This window comes from Mustela putorius, unplaced genomic scaffold, assembly GCF_011764305.1.
Source record: "Mustela putorius furo isolate JIRA1106 unplaced genomic scaffold, ASM1176430v1.1 tig00003850_pilon_pilon_pilon, whole genome shotgun sequence".
Lineage (NCBI taxonomy): Eukaryota > Metazoa > Chordata > Mammalia > Carnivora > Mustelidae > Mustela > Mustela putorius.
In genome coordinates this window covers 5,228,938-5,248,333 of record NW_025422002.1, presented here as the reverse complement: position 1 = coordinate 5,248,333, position 19,396 = coordinate 5,228,938, and the positions used below count along the sequence as shown (strand labels likewise).

At 43.0% G+C, this 19,396-nt stretch overlaps 1 protein-coding gene across 9 annotated transcripts in view; it reads right to left on the bottom strand.

The window, feature by feature from the left end:
• The window catches only part of ITPR1 (inositol 1,4,5-trisphosphate receptor type 1), a 327,143-nt gene extending 311,685 nt beyond the window's left edge, over nucleotides 1-15,458 (bottom strand). For 7 of the 9 annotated variants that reach the window (XM_004738411.3, XM_004738412.3, XM_013054026.2 and 4 more), the window contains exons 1-2: nucleotides 15,194-15,458; nucleotides 14,295-14,365 (exon numbers count right to left, since the gene is read on the bottom strand). The gene's annotated coding sequence lies outside the window, so the exon portion shown is untranslated. Of the gene's footprint in view, nucleotides 1-12,613; nucleotides 12,767-14,294; nucleotides 14,366-15,084; nucleotides 15,157-15,193 lie in introns of those variants that run through there. The other 2 variants (XM_013054016.2, XM_013054017.2) reach the window with 2 other exon arrangements.
• Between the last annotated feature and the right edge of the window lie 3,938 nt (nucleotides 15,459-19,396).

Sequence of the window (19,396 nt, the reverse complement as noted above, 5' to 3'; positions counted from 1 at the left end):
TTGGCCTCCAAACTCACCAAGACCACCAGACCTCAACTCCACTCCCACTTCTAACAACCAAACCAGGCCCCTGTGGAATGAAGGGAGGGGGTGAGGTGGAAACCTCTTCAAAGAAATAATTCAATATTTAGAACCTCTTCTACTACTTTGGTGTTAAGGAGGGCTAAATCACAGCCTCACTGAAAAAGAAGTATATTCATTTCAAGAATCAGGATAGGTTTTGATTTTTTTCTTCTTTTTGCTAAAAGCTTTGACTGTGGCAGAAAACTCACTTATTGTGATTTTTCCCATCTATTTCTCCTGTAGGCACTGAACTAATTGCATTATATTCGTTTTTCTAAAAAAAAAATCTCAATTCTCGCCTACACACAATTCAGAATTTAAAAGTTAGCAACTCCTGAAATGAGACAAAATTAGAACACTTTCATTAACCAAGAAGTTACCTAAGGTATCACGTAATCCTACACAGGCAAGGGAGAAAATCAGAAGCCTTTATTTACACCAGGTAATGGACCCCAAAGCCAGAGACCCAAATAGTCTGACCGGAAGATTTTATTGACACACAGAAGCCAAGTCTTCTTTATTTAAGATGAAGCCACCTGGCCCTTGGGGCTGTAATTCAGGGGGTTGGGGGAGCCCCCACTGACACTGCCCTTAAATTAGGTCCTTCCAAGCACTGGTGTTGGGAACTAAGGACCCCTCCACCACCACACCTGTCCCCCACCCAGGGCACCATTCATTCCCTGAGCTCCAAGCTCTCCAACATCTGACCACCCAATTATCTTAGCTTTGACAACCTTACATACATCACTCAAGACATTCAAAATACTCCCCAGTGGCCTGGATTGTAATCACTTGCCTTTCTTAAACAAGTTGGCTAGCAGGGAATATCTCATCTATTTTTAACAGCTTCTACTTGATGTATTTAACACCAGATTTGACAGAACCAGAGACCAATAAAGCACTGAAACAATCTAATTTCTGTTAGAGGACATAACCATCTGAGTCCAAAAGCTACAAGGAGAACTAAGTAAGGTTGTAGAGTAGCAGCTATGAAGGGAGTTATAATGGAAGCTACTATTCTCAGACACAGAGAAGAACCCAGATTTATTATTTTTTTAATGACCCATCCTGTTGCAGAACCCCTACAATGCTTGGTATAATCTCGCACATATGAAAAAGATGAACATACAAATACCACTAGCTTCCAAGTTTTCAGTGTCCTCTGCAATTCAGGAGGTCCTTTAAAGGGAAGCAATTTTTCTTTTTCTTTTTTTCCCCCAGAAACAGCTTAAATGCATCCCCATGCATATATTTCTAAACAAAACCCAGACTTAGGGATAATCAATTACATCCTGCTATCTAAGCCTTCAACTTCTCCATCTCTTACCTGTTCCATACCACCACCCACCTTTAAGTTATCTAGCTATCCTATAGGCTAGTGGCTCCCAATGACACCCCAGAAACCACTGGGGGCTCCTAACACCTTTCAAAGGATCTTCAAAGTCCTATTTTCATAATAACACCAATGCACTATTTACCTTTTCACTCCATCTCTCAACACAACAATGGAGTTTTCCAGAGGCTGCAAGACATGTGCTCTCTCAAGAGACTGAAAGCAGAAACAAGTATGTGATATGCGTCTCCAGCTATCTTCCATTAAGCCAGATCACCAACAATTTGCAATAGAGTAAAACAATGTCAGTCTCTAATTTTTGTTTTTATTTTAGAAAATACAGCTATCGTTCATTTAAAAAATGTTACTGGGGCACATGCATGGTTCAGTAGGTTAATTCTTGGTTTCAGCTCAGGTCACTCACTATCTCCCAGTCTTGAGGTAGAGCCCCACATCGGGCTCTGCACTGAGTGTGGAGATGGCTAAAGATTCTCTCTCTCCCTCTGCCCCCTCCTTCCCCACAAAATGTTACTGCTTTATTGTGTGATGGCTTATTTTTCGTGTGTGTTTGTCTCAGTAGCTCAATATCTCAGTGTTAAATTCTAATGAGATAAATACGGACTGTTATACCTACATCAACTAAAGTTCATTGGGGTCCTCCATAATTTCTAAGCATGTCAAGAGTTTCTGAGACCCAAAAGGTTGAAAAATGCTATAAATTTTAAGTTTTGGTTTGGCACTGGCTTTGGGCTTAGGACTCATACTTCATTAATATGAAAAACTGGACAGAACAGGATTAAAATACAAAACATACAACATGCAGGACTTCAGAGAGGACCCCCTGATTTGAAACCCCCTTTTTATTCAACACATTCATTGAATACCTACTATGTGCTATCCCTAGTCTAGGTGTGCAGGATATATAAGTAAAAAGAAAACAGTCAAGGTCCCTGTTCTCATGATGCCTATATTTCGTGAAGGAGAGAGAGTTTGTTGACAGGCAAGACAAATCAGGCAGTTAAGTAGTAGGCAGAGAATTGAAACTGGATGATATGACCGTGTGACAACTTACTTTTGTCTGGTCAGAGAGTGCAAGCTTAGACATTTAAGCTAAGACCTGAAAGTCAAGACAGAGGCAGTCATGCAAAACAATCAGGCGGAAGAGCATTTTGGATAGAGCCAATAGCTAGTACAAAGGCTCTTCAGCAGAAAAGAACTTGGCAAGTTCAAGAAACAGAAAGCCAGCCACAACGTCTGGAGCATTAATGGGAAACGAAGAAAGTGTGGGGTAAGGTCAGAGAAGAGAGAAACCAGGGCTAGTGGGACTTCCCAAGCCAGGGTGAAAAGTTTGCCTTTTATTCTAAATGTGACAGGGAGTTTACAACCTTGACTGAGCTACTCATTCCGGAACTCAGTCTCCTCATCTGCAGAACGGGGATCATGAGAGCTTGCCTCACACAGTTGTGCCGAGGATTAAATGTATAAAAGAAAATAATGGGCTTACTTAGCTCATAGGAAGTAAAACACTGCAAACACCTCTGTTTGCTGTGATTATTCTTACTGGCTAACTTGCTGTATTTTCAACTCCCATAAATGACTCTTACTAAACTTTTGAGGGCTTACAATTGGTTGAGGATTAACACTATCAACCAGCAATTCCACACGATGAGTGGATGTAGACAAGGGGGCACACTGTGAGATAACATTCATCTGAATTTATCAGTGCCAACTCCAGCAGAATGTTCTCCCCACTATTCCCAGGAAGACCTAGGCTACCAAAGTACAGCCAGGTGAAGAATGAATGACTGGATCCCACCTTCATAGGCCCCTCTGGGTCCACCCTTCAGTCAGTGAGTTTTGCCACTTGGCCTCAAAGCACAGTGCACTTGGAAAGTGATTCTTCTGCTAAAAAATGTAGCCAGTGAAAATCCATCAGTCTTCTCTGCTCTTTCTTGGCATTCCACATCACCTCCACCTCCTAAAAAACAGAGGGCCTTTGACAAAGACTTAGTGCTGGTTTTATTGCTGCTTGCTTTAAAAATGATCATTGAAAAAGAATAAAATCAAGACTTCCTTTAAACTAGGCAGCAAAGGAAGGGCTCATGCGTGAAGACTTAAAAGCGCCTGGAGGTTCAGGAGGCCATCAGCAGCGAGTCCCCAGGAAACACAGATGAAACCTGGGGGCCAAAGCTGCCACCAAACACAAAAAAGCCACACTTCGTTTTCAGGGCAAGCAGCCCCCTGGAGGGCAAAACCAGACAAACCACAAGGCTTTTCGGAGGGAAAACAAGAGTGTGCACAGGAAAAGGAAGAGTTGCCGGCATTTGATCGATCTCCTGGCTGGAGGCCAAGGACACTCCTTCTACATAAGCCTCCCCCTAAGATGCCGTCACCCAGGTACATATATGGAAATATGGCTGTAAATTCAGGGAAGAGAAAACCTATAACATTTATGGTTGATTCCTCCAAGACAAGGGAAGAGGTTCTCTTTACAACTGTCTCTGCTTCTGTGACTAGGAACTCTCATGGTTAATTCTGGAACTTCCTTTGAGCAAAGACTCTTGACGGTATCATCTTTATAGTGAAACAAGGATGAGCAATGCAGTATTTTTGCATTGGCCACCGGGCCGGCAGCTTCCCCCTCCGTACCCCCATACACATTTCCGGTGCTGCCCCCTCCTTGCCTTCTTGTTCAATTAGTGGTTCATCAAATGGTCCTCAGGAATGCAGAGTGTCCCCATCAAGGGATAATGTATTCTTGTGCAAAAAGCACTTCTCTCGGAGGACAGAAAATTGCATTCTGCTTTCGTTTTCAGACAGTCCCAAAGGACGTCACCAACTCAGAAGTTTCAACTTTAAGCAGGGCCCTCTATGACCATCTCAGAAACTGCAGCTGTAAACCTTTGGGTCAGAGCAACTCTCTAGTGTGAATATTACTCATTAGACACACAACAGATACACATGCACAAAGATAAACCTACTCGCCTTTTCACAAACATGCCCACTAAATAACCTGTCCTCCAAACAGGTACAATATTTACATGGTTATTTTAGAGAAAAGATGTCAATTCTGACGTGGGCTCTCGTGTTTCCTATCCTCCAAGGCCAATATAAGAGAAGCCAATCCAAAGTTCAAAGTTGCTAGTCAGAACATTTTGTATTTGGTGGATAGAGATCATCTAGCTAAAATTCTTCATTTTATAGGCAGAAAGAGCAAACAACAACAAAAAAGCCTGAAGGACTTCTTGTAGGCCACAAAGCCCTGTACTGGCCAAAGCTAATAGACCACGGGGCTCCAGAAACCAAAGCCAGTACTTGGGGCATGAGGGGGAAGGGGAGTGGTATTTATTTTACTAAAAAGTTAAAGTTAGCCCCAGCCTGAAGAGACACCCCTCTGTTCACAACCTGAACCACAAAAAAACAAAAAGCAAGCAAGCAAACAAACAAACCCAGCAAATCAAAGGTTAACATCCTCGGAGACGGAAAAGTCTCACTCAGTCTGGGAAAATCACTCTTGGACAGGGCTTCTCAACCTCAGGGCTACTGACCTTTGGGGGCAGACAATTCCTTGTTGTGGAGGACACATCCTGTGTATCACAGGATGTCTAGCAGCATCCCTGACCTCTACTGACTGGATGCCAGGAGCACCCATTCTCCCTCAGCTGTGACAAAGAAGTCTCCAGACAGTGCATGAGTCCCTGTGAGGCAAAATCAGCCCGCCGCTTGAGAACCACTCCTCTAGGACAGAGCCTTTGTTTTGCAAGACTTTTGCAAACATGTATTCTTCTACAGCATTGGCAGCAATGACCCAAAGCAGGTATTTTTATACCTATTCTAAAGAGGAGGAAACAGAAGCACAGATGGGACAAGTTTTGCCCACACCCAAGAGATAGTCAACACTCAGACATCTGGAGGCCCCATCCTGCGGTTCAGCAGGGCAATACCATTACAACCTGAGAGCAGCTTCCTTGCGCTACCTGCTTATTACCTCCGCTCCCTTTTATTAACACTCAACAATTTCTCATGCCTCATGCCCTCCAAAGAACCGTTCTGAGCAACCTCTCCCAAGCTCCCAAAAGGAGCTGCTTGACAAGTGTCTGCCAGCCCTCACTCTGCTCTCCACAGCAAAAAGGCCTCTTCAATGCAAACGGCCAATTCAAGAAATATTTAATCGGGACGGGTGTACAAAAAATTAGATTCTCCTGACCAGCAGTCTACATCCTTCAAAGGGAAACAAAACATGGAGATAAGTAACTTCATTCAGCAAATGGTTTTGTGGACGCGTAACTATTTGTCAGGTGCATTTGTGGGTTAAAAATCAAAAAGCCCGCAAGGAAAAGAGACATAAAGTGCTGGGGAATTTCAAATCACAAAGATTTTCAAATGATCAGGAAAGGCTTTCCAGAAGAGGAAGGAAGGATTAGGGTTGGAGACACAAGTATTTGGCAAGGTGGACAGAGAAGGGATGGGGGCAGCAGGGCAGAAAGCATGTGGGCAAAGACACAGAAGCAGACACGGTCACAGGCACAGGAGTGAACGTCCCTGAGTCGAGGTGTTGCATCAGCTTTTTCTCTTCAGAAACCTGCACACAGTAACGTTTTGCAACTGTTACAGCAGGACAAAAATCACTTCCCAGACAAACCTCCTCTTGAAATGCAAACAAACAACAAGAAGCTTGGAGGTGGAGTGATGTTTTTTCTTATGTCCATCTTTTTTTTTTTTTTTTTAAGATTTTATTTATTTGACAGAGAGAGAAAAATCACAAGTAGGCAGAGAGGCAGGCAGAGGGAGATGGAGAGGGAGAAGCAGGCTCTCTGCTGAGCAGGGAGCCCAATGAGAGACTGGATTGCAGGATCCTGGGTTCATGACCTGAGCCGAAGGCAGACGCTCAACCGAACCAGCCACCCAGGCGCCCCCCCCCTTATGTCCATCTTTTTCTGAAAGGCAACATTCTATCAAGCAGTCCACAGGTTCTGCTAAGTGGACAGGTCATAAAACATTATAAAACCTAACTTGCTCAAAGTGTGACAACATCATATTAAAACGCAGCCTTGTTCATATCTGGGCCTTCCCAGCCTTAAGCAGGTTTTACATGTATTGTTTGATTTCTAGCTCTACCTGAAACTGTCAATAAAAGAGTCCCCAAATGAAAGCCCCCAGATGTCAAAAAGGGTCCTGCCAGGCCTACATGCTCATCTTCAGTGGGTGACTTCGCCTATCTTTCCAGTTCACTGAAAATGGAAAGACTTCGAGGGGCAAGTACAAAGGTCACTTTTGACAGGTGAGAAAAAATAGCTGTAAAAATAAGGCAAGTACTGAAAAAGCACAAGGGGTTCAGTCGAGAGTTTCTCATACTTTCGAGTGTGCATGGATCCCATGGGGATTGTGCTAAGAGGGCAGGTTCTGATTCAGTGGGTCAGGGGTGGGGCCTCCGAGTCCACATTTCTAAGGAGTTCACTGTGGAAACCCTTGATGCTAGTGTGATGACCACATATGGAGGAATAAAAATGTAAAACAACATTTCTCAAACTTGAAACTGCAACCCACAGTAAGAAATACACTACACTTACAACCCAATGCTCACTGTGTGTGAGACAGAGAAGGGCAGGGGAGCATTCGTTGCAACGTACGCGGTTCCTTCCAAGTACCCATAAAATAACAGTTTGGCGCTTTCTATTCTACCCCGCTCCATTAAAAAGCTGTGATGGAGGCCCGCTAAAATGATTTCGGGACCTCATCATGGGGTGCCATACAGTATGAAAAACATGCGTGCAGAACAAGAATAACATTTCTGCTCATCTGGGGGGCACAATGGTATTAAGATACCAGTATACTGAGATTATAACCAATACCAAAATGGAAAGTTTTGTGTACATTCAGAATGCTTTTTTAAAAGGCAAAGATGTGTTGATTACATTTTGGAAATACTTCCACTGAAAGCACTCAGGTTGGAAGTTTTCCTCGCTTAGATTTTTTTTCTGACCTGTAGGAGGAGAATAAGAATACATCTCTGTCCCTGAGGAGAGGTCTCTAAACACCATTTCCCTCTCAAAGGATCTATGGCTCCTTGGAGGAAAGGCTGATTCCAGGTCTGGAATAAGAAAGATAGACGATGATCCTGGAACATTTGTATCAAAATCAAGAAAGCTATCAAAGACTACTAGGGTTGTGTTTTTTGAACCAATCTGAATAGCCAAAGTTGCTCAGCAAAAATGAATATTTTGATCATCAAGAAGGATAGCTACACAAAGAGAAACATATAAAATACGCTTAAATCCACCAGTTCATAAAGATACTAACAAAAAAAAAATACCAGTTTGTCATCTTAGTATAAGGGTTTCTCACCAGTAGCATGGCTGTTACTAAGAAATGGACAGTTCCGTGTTGTGACAGGGCGAGGTGAGGTACTGTGGCTATTTATTAGCATCTCCAGCCTCTATCCACTGGATGCCAGGAGCGCTCTCGCCCTAGCTGTGACCACCGAAACTGTCCCCAGATACTGCCCAGTGTCACCTCCTTGAGAACCACTGTCATGTATCATGGTAGGGAATCAAGTGGATATTTTTGAAAACTGGTAAAATACAGAAAGAAATTTAAGTACAGATTCTTTGTTACATGAACTACATATACCAGGGAATAAAAAACTTAGTGGAAGGAAATTTCTTTTTATAAAATAGTTCAGCTAAGGAATGGATAAAGAAAAATAGGAGTTTTACAAGTCCAAATGAACTAATGGATTAAGGAAATGAACATTCATGGCTGCGAATATCACAAGAAGACGTACCCACGCACATCACACACTCCCCTGAATAAAGTTCAAGAAAATAGTAGTGCACCCCCCCAAAAAAAACCCTGATTCTGATCAAGGTTCTACATTTAATAACCAGATATGATATATACAGAGAACAGAGGAACATGTTCAACTATACCACACAGATACAGTGAGCAAAATAGGAAAATAGATCACCCAGTTTCTTCAGTAACAACCACAAAATGCCTGGGGAAAAAGAGGTGTAGAGGAAATATACAGATTAAAAGACACATCAACCATTTGTAATGTATTGACCTTATTTGGATCCTAATTCAAACAAACTGTTAAATATGCATATAAATTATTATGACATTATCTAGATGTATATATATTATATGGTATGCATGGGTGTGTATACATGCACTTACACATGTTGGAAGGAAGTGAGAACATAGAGTTAATTAAAAAATTTGTTTTTCCTTGAGGTAGATAAAAGTATCACAATTTTTTTAATCCCAGTACTAGAGATATATACTAAAAGACAGATGAACTGGTATGCCTGGTATTTGTTTCTGACTCACCCAACAGGAGGGAGAGAGTGTATCAGAATACAGGTGAACACAGCTTAGTCATGGATTGATAACCATGAAGGGTGGGTGATGAGTATAGAGGGATTTGTTCTACAAAGATCTCACTGTCACACATACTTCAAATTTTCTATAGTGAAGTTTTCCTTTTAAGGGCAAATAAACAGAAAAAAGTACCTGGCCCTACCTACTCCAGAGAATTAGGTTACCCTGAAGAAGAGACAAGAAATTCTGCATTGATGGAGAAAGACAACTATCATATGATCTCCTTGATATGAAGAAGTGGAGATGCAACGTGGGGGGTTTAGGGGGTAGGAAAAGAATAAATGAAACAAGATGGGATCGGGAGGGAGACAAACCATAAGAGACTCTTAATCTCACAAAACAAACTGAGGGTTGCCGGGGCGAAGGGGGTAGGGAGAGGGTGGTTGGGTTATGGACATTGGGGAGGATATGGGCTATGGTGAGTGCTGTGAAGTGTGTAAACCTGGAGATTCACAAACCTGTACCCCTGGGGCTAATAATACATTATATGTTTATTAAAAAATTTAAAAATTTAAAAATAAAATAACTGAAATGTAAAAAAAAAAAAATTCTGCATTGAAATGAATGATTACTAGACTTTATCCCTACAATAAGATAGCTAACTTTTGAAGAGTGCTTTAGCTTCCATTCGGTTTTCTTTAAAGAAAGAATATAAACTGAATGAGAAAACTTGGATTCTATGATGATGAAGAAAGATGCCATCCATGTGACCACTCAAAGGCAATCTCTTCAAATGTACAGGCACCTTCAGAAAAATGAAGGCATACGTATCTATTTATTAACAAGAACAGAGCTTCAGGATCGAGTACAATACAGCAAGGTACCAAACTTGAAGTACTGTATGAGTCCTTTTTTATGAAATTTAAACATACATGTAATTTGTATATATGTATACATGGGAGGAGTCTGGAACCCTCACCTTGGATGTGGAAGAGTCTGGAACCCTCACCTTGGATGTGGAGGAGTCTGGAACCCTTACCTTGGATGGTGGGACTGGGGGTGCCTAGTTTGGTTTTATTGTTTATCTTTCTTACTATTTTACTTTAATTGAATATGCTTATCTTATGCAATTAAGTAACAACACATATGTGCATTATAAATCTATACACACAAAGGGGTCCACTTCACTTATCAGGGAGAATCACTTATGTGGAACTTGGTATCCCCTCAGGGTTATGCTGGAAGCAGAGCATGAGTTCTCCTTGTGTAATTCCGTATAATGAGACCTGACAGACGGGTGTGGTAGCAAAGTACACAAAGTCTGTGTTGAAGAAGAACCACCAGGAATATCATTAGGCTCTTAAACTTCATTATCCAAACCAAAAAGAATATTCCCTTCCTACTAAAGTGGATTACAATCTGAGGTAAGACATTTAATTAACGAGACTGTCTAGAAATCTGGGTTTGAACCACCCGCCCCCCAGCTAAGTTCGAATCCAGTAGGCGATCCTGCCAGCCTCACCAGTCCCTTGAGAAAGGAGAAGGTAGCTCAGGGAGGCAGAGAACATTAAGGGTTCTGAGAAAGTTAAGAAATCCTCAGGGAAATCAATTAAGGCTTACCTGCAAAACCAGGCTCCTCTAACATCTGACCCTGACTCCCTCTCCCACCTGAACGCCTAGCACTCTCCCTCAGCTGCAACCAATCTGGCCTCCTGGCCTTTCCCTAACCTGTTGTACCTGCTCGCATCTCAGGGCCTCAGCACTTTCTGCTCCAGCCAAAGCTTTGGAACGTCCTTCTCAGCACAGCTAACCTCTCGCTCCCTTCAGCTCTCTGCTCAGATGCACTCTGTTCAAGAGCCCGTCCCTGATTCCTCTTATTCGAGATCCCTTCCTGAATACTTTTATCCCCTTTATGCAGTTTTGTTGTTACCATTTCTTTATTGTGGTAAAATACATGAACGCAAGATAAAATTTGCCATTTTAATCATTTGTAAGTGTAAGATTCGTGGGCATTAATTCATTCACAGAGCTGAGCAACCAACACTTCCATCCATTTCCAGATCTTTTTCATCCTCCCTAGGTGAAACTCTGTACCCATTAAACAAATTCCACATAGCCCCAGCCCCTGGTAAGCACCATTCTACTTGTCCTCTTTATGTATGGCTTATTTCACTTAGTATGTTTTCAACCTTCACCAATCTCGTAACATGTATAATGATATTATTCCTTTGTCAGGCTGAATAATATTCCATTATATGGACATACCATTTTTTGTTTATCCATTCATCTGTCAGTAAACACTTGGGTTGTTCCCACCTTTTGGTTACTGTAAACAGTGCTGCTATGAACATGAATGTACAAATACCAGTTGTGTCCCTGCTTTCAATTCTTTTGGTTATATACCCAGTGTAAAACTGCCGGATCATTTGGTAATCATTTGAGGAACTACCATACAAACTGTCTTCTGCAGTGACTACACCATCTTACACTCCCACCAACAGGACACAAGAGTTCCACTTTCTCCCGATCCTCATCAACATTTGTTATTTCCGGTTCCCCTTTCCTTGGCTTTCTTTTTCTCTGTAGCGCTTGCTACCTGGTACACAATAATATTTGCTTACTTATAATTCCTGCTTCCCCCCAACTAGGATTTAAGCCTCTTGGGAACAGGATTTTCATCGTTGTATGCCCAGCACTTAGAACATATCCCAACACATAGTAGGTCCTCAAGAAATTGTTGAATGAAGGAATAAATGCTTTAAGTAACAACTTTAGTAGGTGTTAGACATTCATAAAGAGATTCATCACACCAAATGCCTTAAACTATGTCCAGCTGAGGGAAGACCCTAGCCATTGTTCAATAGGAAAAATAGCTCCACAGGTGACAGTTTTAGTGGCGTTTTCAGCTCATGCTCATTAGCAATAAACTCAGAATGAGACACTATAAAAATTGGTCAGAATCATAAAAATTATGTCATTCATGTCACTGACTTCAAGACTTAACTGATTTCATCCAAAGAGCAGTGCAAAAGCTTAAAACAGCAAAAATAAACTAAAAAATTAAATGCATTTCCAGTTAATAAAAAGCCTACAAATGCCAACAGTAAACAAGATGGGACACTGGCCTTGTGTAGACTCCTTAATAAGATATATCCAAGGACAGCTTGATCTAGAAACCTAGCTTCAGATGTATTTTTATTTTTTGTTGTGGTTTTCTGTTGTTCATATTTGGTGTTTATTATTTCATTTTGGTTTGTTATTTAACAGCTGGTTGTCGAGAAATCAGTTTCCATGACATAATTATAAGTGAACTAAAAACACTGCAACTTTTTTTGTCTAGAAGTCAGTTAGTTGTATACCATTGGATTACAAGTTTCATTTCTACCTCTAATCCCCTGGTCTTCCCTACTTGAAAATATTTTGAGGACAAAGGCAAGAGATTTATCTTGTTGGGTTCATCTTTCCTTTCTTCTAAGCAACAATTCCATCTCTCATTCCTAAAGAAAGGATGCCAATTCCCTCCAAAAGGCAACCACTTTGTTTAAAAATGAATAATACTATTGTCAACCCCCAACAATTTCATGGGGCTCAAAGTGGAGGCCAGGGGTCATTCATTTAGAGCATGAAGAACATTCCCTGCCTGGTAAGAAGGAAATCTTGATAGTATATCCTGTTCTGATTTGAATTACTTAAAGAACAGACTGTACTTTTCACACACACACACACACACACACACGTGCATGCATGCACACACAAGGAAAAAAATGAAAGTGTTCTGCACAATTGGCCACAAACCAAACTTAAGAGTATATGAAAAGAATGAAAAGATACCGATACTTCACAGTTTAGACTCACTGCAATTCAAATTATCAAATTATTCAGACTGAGAAATACCTGATTCTTTTAACCTGCTCAGATGCCTTGATGTAGATGATCGAGATGGATTTCAGTTATGAGATGAACCTAATGCTGAATTTAGACAATGTTCCTTGTGGTGTGGTTTGGTTTCGTTTACTTTCCTCATTCAGGCTTTCAGCATACAGCTTTCTAAAACAAAGTCAGTATAAACCTCTAATACCTCCTCAAATAGCCACACTCTTATCCCTACATCAATGGCTACATCGTTTCCTTCTTAAATCAAGGTAGATATTATTACTCATTCCTCACTGGTGGGACATAAGCAAGACTTATTTTGTTAACAGAAATAAGTTTACCATTCTAGCTTCTCCCTTCACCTTTACCCTCTAGCTTAAATGCATCTGTGGAACACAATAAGCCCCACAACTAGGAGTTCTACTTTGTTTGATTCCACTGCGCACCAGCTACTGGGCAAGTATTCCTACTCTCTACACCTCAGCTTCTTCACCTGTACCCAACTCACTGAGTTTCTGTGCTATATGGCTCTGGATCCCGCTCACAAGTACTTCACGTGTCAGTATTATTTTTAGCAACAAGCTGGAGAAGAGTCTATGGATCAGTTTCTCCCAGGCTGTAGCTTACTCAAAAGACGGGAACTTAACCCTTTCCTTGGTCTTCTGAGCACCCAAGTAGCCATGAAAATCAACTGAACTCCAAGAATGAACTACACCCCACACATCCAAAGGCTTCCCACTCCACCAGCACGCCTAAGGATCTTATCAACAGGAAACAAAAGCACTATACTACTATAATGAAGTGTCTGCCTTTTATTTTCTAATTTAAAAAGCCCAAAGATTGTAGCCCGGGGAACAGCTAAATATTTAGAACATTTAAGAAGTAGCTGAGACCCAGTTCTCCACCTATTACCCCATTGTCTACCCTGTTCCTGGCCATTTCGGAAGAAGAAAACTTGTGATGGTCAAATCTGCAGCAATGGGATGTATAGGCAGCTGTTAAAACCTCCCTTTCTTTAAAGTGCAGTCTGACCATTTGGGGCAGGTGACAGAAGCTGCTTATCTTTACAGATATGCTGCCCTCAACTCATATCCCACAATAAGCACCTAAACAAGAGGGGCTCATCAGATTCCTTGACTTTCAGGCAGCTTCAGGTCAAGGACTGGATGCTACTCTCTCATGCTTCAAGAACTAATTTCCCTTTTTAAAGTACTAATACTTCCAAATTGCCAGCAACCACTTTCATTTCTTACAATCCAGCCTACTCTGATTAAACACATGTTACAGCAAAAACAAAAACAAAAGTGACTACTTTTCAAAGACAGAGGCAGTTAATTTTTGCTTCCATATCTTGGCTGATGAAATGTACTTTATCCTTCAGAATTTAAATCATCAGCACGCTGCCAGGCATCAATGGGCATTTCTTTCATTGCTCCATTTAATGGCTTCTGCTCCCCCCACCCAATAACCCTTCAGGTTGCTTTAAGTCTGAATCTTGGCCAAAAGTGCTAGGCAGGACTGCCCCCTGGATCTCAAATGCTCCCTAAAGCTCTTACAGAAGGCAGTGACAAATTTTGGACACCAAGCCCTGGAATTTGCTTTTCTTTTCTACTTCTAATCTCCATGGCTCTTTAGAGAGGACATAACATACACTTAAAACAGAAACTCATTATTGACTACAGCTCTCAGGCTTTACACTCACCTGACCTAGGTCAGGCACTCTGTTGCCAAAACCCTCCAGCTGTGCGAATCCTGCTCCTCCGTAGTCAGCTCCTAGGTATTCAGAAAGAAAAAAAAAAAAAAAAAAAAAAAAGACTGAGGTTAAGACTACAGACAGACGGGCCCCTAACAGAAATGCTTCAAACTGCAAACTTCCACCTTCTTTAGCCTCCTTCCTGGAGAGACCCCCTCCCTCACCTCCCGGAACAAGACCGGAAGGCTGAAGGGATCAGCTGGACAAAGACTACAGGTAACTTTGCCTACTTATTTCCAGTTGTAACTGACAAGTGAGACTAGGCACGCAAAAACTTGGAACGTGCCGGGGGAGCTGGAACTAAGGGAAGTGTTTGGCAGATCCCAAAGCACTTGTTTCCAGGAGCCTAGGCCAAGTATCCGCAGCCCGCATCCTCATTGGGCGTGAGCTCTGTCCACACTTCATCCCTCACGGCTCCCCGGGTTTTCTTCCGTTTTTCAAAACCCTCCCCACTGCCCTCCCCCCCACATGCATTTTTCTCTCAACCAGGCAGCTCCAGGGACGGCTACTTTTAAAAGATTGTTTCCTTGAGCGGACTCACATATGACACCCCACATCTCCCCCCGCCCCCAAAAAAACCATTTCCTGCAGCTGCTGCAACAGTTTCCAACTTAGGGGAATGCCATTCCAGTCCAGAATGGGTAGCCCTCAAGGCCAATCACTGGAATCGATCATTTTTTTTTTTAGTCTCAAATGAACACCCCAAAACGCCGTCAGTTTAAAGAGCCCCCAAACGTACTCAAGTGCATGCAAATCCACCAAAAACTCCCAGCGAGCGGGGCAAAACTTCGGCGCCCGGGGAGGACAGTACCAACTCCCCGCGCCCTCTGCCCGGCCCCAGCCGCTACCTTGGTGCCCGGGAGCCACGCCGATTTGGGGGAGCAGGGCGAGGAGAGGGGTTAGCAGCCGCTGGGTAATCCCATGTCCGCGAAGAGGGAGCTCGTTCCGTTAGGATGGAAACGAACACCCACACCTCCTCTCTGCGTGCGCTTTCTCTCTCTCCACCCTCTGCCTCCTCCTCCTCCTCCACCACCACCTCCTCCTCTCCTCCCACCCCAGCGAGCTTGAGGAAACGCTTCAGCAGCACATCCACATGGTTACTGCACTTTGAAGCGGCTCCTGGCGGCTTATATAGGCCGGGAAGCTCCCTGGGCAATGTAGTCCGAGTCCGAGGTCGTGGAGGCGCCTGGGGCTGCGGGGAAGGACTACGAGTCCCAGAATCCCCTGGGCTCCGGGCTGGGCTCTAAATAGAAGCGCGCGGGGACGGGGAGGGGCGTCCTGCGGGGCGTCCGGGCTGCGAATCCGGCTTCTCGCAGAGAGCTGGTAGGGCTTGCAGCCGGCGACCCAAAGCCACCCCTGGGGGGCGCCTCCAACCCTTGGGGACGCTCCTCCTCCGGCTACCCCCCCTTCCCTTGAATTCAGGTATCTCTGGGAGAGGGGGGCAGGGAGCAGCTCGGATTTCTGCTTTGGGAAGTTTTTACAAGCTGTTACCCACCCTCCCCCCCAACCCTCCTCCCCTGCTCCTTAAGTCCTTGAGCCAAGAATTTCAGAAATCCAGGGCACAAAAACGCCAGTGTTTGCGGTCAAGGATTAAATGCGCGAGGTTGTCTGTCTTTAATCTGCTGCGCCCTGCTGGGGTTTGCACAGAAAACTAACTCGGAGCGACGGTCGACGCAGGCGGGGACACAGGCAAGTGGCTTCAGAGACCCGGAGCTGCTTGGGTCCGTCCTCGCCCAGTAGGAGGTAGAGAAACGCAAGCCTCTCCGATGCACAAATAAAGGAGCCGTGTTGTAACTTGAAGGCGCGGAGATTGGGAGGCACAAAATAAATAAAAACCGCGACCTAGGTCCTGACCCCGCCTCGAGCAGCCCCTCTGCTCCCCGGAGCTGTAAATGCTTAAGTAAATAAACCGCAAGCCAAAAAATTAGGGCTTCGGAGAGAGCTGCTCACACAATGATGCGCGTCCAGGCGGGGCGACCTCCAGCAGCCTGGACAGCGGCGTCAGGGACCAGACGGGTTGCTGTCCATCCCACTGCTAAAAAGTGCCTAGGCTCTTTTTAATCCTTTAACCCTTTAACTCTTGTAACCCCTGGGTTACAAGCTGTTTGGTTTTTGGAAGAGGGACAAGGGCTAAGCTAGGAAGCAGAGTCGGTAGGCTGCTCTCCCTTCATCAGATGATAGACATTCATTCCATAAATGTTTCCTGAGTGTCTACTGGGTGCCAGGCACTGTGCCAGGCGCTGGGGTATAGTGGTGAGCCAAAACACTTCACAGCACCCAGACAGGCACTGCCTGCTGTGCTACATAGTAACTATAACAACAACAGTAATAATAATAATTTGAGAGACTGTTTTCATTGAATCCAGACCACATGCACTTTTCATGCATCATGCTATTGAGTTTTAACAACAATCGGCATATTTATTATCTCCATTTGATAGATGAAGGCCTAAGGACTCAGAGAAATCAGGTAATTTCCCAAGATGACACCGTGAATTAAGTAGTGCAGCCTGGATTCCAATTCCAGCCTACAAGTGTCCTAAGTCCTTGTCTTTGGGGAAATCCATCACCACTGCCTTAAATGGCCTCCTTCCCCATTTTAGGAGCAGACTCTGAGCCTTTGGGCAAGTGGTGTTCATCTCTTTGCCCCAGTTTTGCCATCTTAAAGGGAGGGAGTCATTAGAATTTGCCTACTTTGTATCAGGATTGCTTGATAGGGTTAACCATCTTGTGAAACTTCAGGAATAAATTAAGGGAGCCCCATAGATAATAATTACTATTGATATAATAATACTAAATTTAATAATAATAGCTGAGTACATGTCATGTGCCAGGCATTATTCTAAGCTCTTTATTTACATTTTCTCATCAAATCCCACTAACATTTTTTGATTTATGCAAAAAGTGAGGCAGAGAGAATTTAAGTAACATCTGCATATTCACAGTGATGGGCAGTCTGGCTCCTGAACTCTGGACATTAACTACTATCTCCCACAGCATCCCCAGTGAAAACATTTGCATTGTATTTATCTGCTCAGTCCAGGAACGGGCAGTGCTCTGAAGTAGACAAAATGTGTTCATTATATTCACTCCTGCCCCTCCTCTCTGTCAGCAATAGCCACTTGTTCCTAGGCACTAAAGCTTCATGCTTATTGCTTCAAGCTAGCACTCCCCATCATCAAGAGATACCCCCATCTTGGGGTGCTTGGGTGGCTCAGTGGTGAAGCATCTGCCTTCCGCTCAGGTCATGATCCCAGGGTCCTGGGATCACGCCCCACATCGGGTCCCTGCTCAGTGGGAAGCCTACTTCTCCTCTCCCACTCCCCCCTGCTTGTATTCCCTCTCTCTGTCTCTCTTTCTCTGTCAAATAAATAAATCTTTTAAAAAAGAAAAATAAAAGGAATACTCCCATCTTGTCACAACAAAAAGGTCCACACTGGGTCACCTGGGTGGCTCAATGGGTTAAGCCTGTGCCTCTGGCACAGGTCATGTTCCCAGGGTCCTAGGATCATCCTACATCAGGGCTCCTTGCTCAGTGGGATGTTCTTTTCCCTCTGCCTACCACTCCCCCTCCTTATGCTCTCTCCCTCTCTCTGACAAATAAATAAAATTGCTTTAAGAATTTTTTTCATTTAGGGGCACCTGGGTGGCTCAGTGAGTTAAGCCTCTGCCTTCAACTCAGGTCATGATCTCAGGGTCCTGGGATGGAGCCGGCATCAGGTTCTCTGTTCAGCAGGGAGCCTGCTTCCTCCCCCTTCTCTCTCTCTGCCTGCTTTTCTGCCTACTTGTGATCTGTCTGTCAAATAAATAAATAAAATCTTAACAAAATAAAAAATAAAAAATAACTTTTTATTTAAAAAAAAAAGTCCACACCCTTCCCATCTGTCTGTCCCCTTTCTTCTTTTCCCCTACCAAAAAAAAAAAAAAAAAAAACTATTTGTTTCTAAAGGGTTTGGCTCTACTTTCTCAAACAAATTAAACAAATCAGTCATCAGTCATTACTATTACAACTGTTAAGTACTAAAGGGTAATTGTTTCATGTGCAGAAACAATGGAATTTTAATGTAGGTTTTCTGGGAAAACCTGGTCTTGTTTGAGAGTTAGAATTCAGTGATTTTCATGCTCATCATGCAATGGACACTTAGCCTTTAACTGCTTTAGCCAATCTTCCCTCCTAGACCGCAGGTTTCATGCTTGTATTGCTTCCTCCCCACCCAGCAGACCTTAGCTCTCTGCACATTTTAGTGGATATGTATCCCCCAAAAAAACTTTGTAAACAAAAGCATTGTAATATAATATATGCCAGGCATATGGCAGACTATTCAACAGTTTGCAACTGTCATTAGTTTCTGGAAGCTACTGGATCTCTAGAAAGTAGTTTTGCTAAATTTGCTATGATGCTGAGAAGCTCTTTACAGTGCTGTACGATTGATGACTGATGATGAAGTGTCTCATTATAAAGGCCACTGTTCAATTCATTCTCTATTACGAATAGAAAGAAGGGCACTTCTTTGTCTTAACTGTATTTTTTTCCTGGAAAAATTTTCTGGAACTTTGCTGCCAAATACAATAGCCACTAGCCATTTAGGCACTCAAGATATGGCTAGTTCTAACAGAAATGTGATATAGATATAAAATACAGGTCAAATTTCAAGGACTTAGTACCAAAAATTTTTTTATATTGATCACACACTGAAATGTTAACATTTTGGTTGTGTTGTGTTAAATAGATAATTAAAGCTAATTTGCCTGCTTTTTACATTTTTAATGTATTTTATATTATATGCTATTGGATAGTGCTGATTGAGAAAACCAAGAATCTAATTCTTAATATCCAATTCAAGATTACAACCAGCCCTGAAAATTGCCATTTATGACTTTGCCCTTGAAATGCCCATGCAGGGAAGTAGGAGGGCTTTGCAGAGTCAGGATAGAATCACAGACGGAGTGGAAGTCTGAAGATCATCCAAAACTAGCACACTAGCCTACCCCCAGGGAAACCCTACAAATAGAAACAGGTTTTCATCAGCAGTGTACAGCTAAAAACTGCA